Genomic DNA, 2,091 nt, shown 5'->3' with positions numbered 1-2,091 from the left:
TTATTTATCTTACTAATCCACTCCAATTATTTAATTATATATTTTTTTTAAATGTACTGTAGCAATAGACAAAACAAATCATTTTCCGTTCTAGCAATTGTTTAGTAGAATTAAATAAGCTGAAAATGATCCAAAAAAGGAGAACATTGGAATTGATCAGAAGTAATTAAGAAGTAATCAAAAGAACGCACAATAACAATCTTTTATCATTTAAAAATAATTGGTTTAAAACTAAAAATTTACAATTTAATATTTAAATACAAAAATATAATATGAAATTAATGATATTAATAAATATCAAATTTTGTATAGAATATATTGTAATCCTTACCAAATTTGGAGAGTAGTTTTCTAAAATTAGTTGACTTAACTATGGTTATGATATTTGTTAATATAATATAATATTGACCTTTAAACTTCAAATATGACACATGTCTCTAATCTAGACGTGCACTTGACGAAATGGAGGGAAGGGGAGCCGGATCCAAAAAATTGTTGCTAGAGTGGCAGTAAAATTAGTCGAATGTTAGAAAGGAGTGTTCTAATTTTATTTTTATCATTTCTACTATGTAATAGAATGTAATGTTATGTTATATAGTTTGATCAGCTTCGATATTGTGTTATAATTGTTGCTATACATCAGAAATATAAACTGTTGCAATAGGAACTTCTATCGCAACAATCATACGAACCGTCACCATAGACCGTTGCATTATAGCTTTAGCAACGCGATCTGTTGGGAGGGTTGCTAAAACCGTCCCAATAGGGTTATAACATCAGAATTCCTATCTACAGCAACAGAACTAGAACTGTTGCAGTAGGTCATATTTCTAGTTAGCGATTTTAGTGGTTCATTCAATGAAAAATATGTTAAACATGTTAATATTATGAGAAACTTACATAAATCTCACTAGTTTATGAGGTAATTATTTAGATACACTTTAGTTTGATGAATTATAAATACTACCCCCCATCCCCCGAACTTATTTTTTAATTAATTTTCTACCCCTTTTCGGCCTACATGGCACTATCCTTGAAAAATTGTCAACACGTGCTGGGCCGACAAGATAGTGCCACGTAGGCTGAAAAGGGGTAGAAAATTATATATAAAAGAAGTTCGGGAGGGGGGGGGTAATAGGACCTTAGTAAAGATTAGGTGTGTCTCAGGGATTTTGGGCATAGGCTGGGGAGTACTTATGCATTTTCCCTTTAATTTAGGGTAACTTACCGACATTTCACTAGTTTAAGAGTTAATTACTTAGATACATGCTAGTATGTAATTTTATGAATTTTACCAAATTTTGGACACATGTATCTGGCGCGTCCATATATGTAACATCTCGCAAAGTGAAATAACTAGGAAGAAGCTAATAATTGGAAATAGTCATTTTTGGAAAGAATGAAAATCTGGAAATTTTGTTAAGTTAGAATAAGTTGAGTTTCGGCCAACTTTGATTGGAAATAGTCATTTTTGGAAAGAATGAAAATCTGGAAATTTTGTTAAGTTAGATTAAGTTGAGTTTTGGCCAACTTAAAACAGCCATAACTTCTAGCTCAGGATGAGTTAGAGGTACTTCCAGATATGGTAGGAAAGCTCTTGGAAATATCTTTCCAATGCCTCTGAGTTTGGGCGATAACGAGTTTGTATGAGTGAGTTATGCCCTTTGGAAGTTGGGTTGTTGGAATAAGGAAAGTCCAATCCGGATTTTGAAAGGGTAGTTTGGTCTTTTCCTTGCCCAATTATTTTATTTTGTTTTTGGTAATTAATTTAGGGTCTAATCAGAATTAGATCAGTTTACGCTTTTACCAAAATACGCTAGGGTTTGCAGAAAGGAGAAAAGAAGAGTAGAAACGAGAAAAGAAGCAAGATTCGTCAAGATCGTCGAGTTTAGCTTGTAGATTTCGACGGGGGTGATCCCTACAAGGTATGGGAGATCACATAGCGTTGGGTTAGTTCACCCACACGCCCAACTTGATTCAATTTCAGCAAAGTATATTGATTTGAAAGTAAATCCCTTGAATTCTTGATGAAGTTTGTTAGGATCCTTGTGGGTTGTGTTGTTGGAGTTTTCTTGAGATTGATTCACGTTT

This window comes from Solanum tuberosum, unplaced genomic scaffold (assembly GCF_000226075.1).
Source record: "Solanum tuberosum cultivar DM 1-3 516 R44 unplaced genomic scaffold, SolTub_3.0 scf00891, whole genome shotgun sequence".
In the NCBI taxonomy this organism is placed as follows: Eukaryota; Viridiplantae; Streptophyta; class Magnoliopsida; order Solanales; family Solanaceae; genus Solanum; species Solanum tuberosum.
This window is presented reverse-complemented; position numbering follows the sequence as displayed.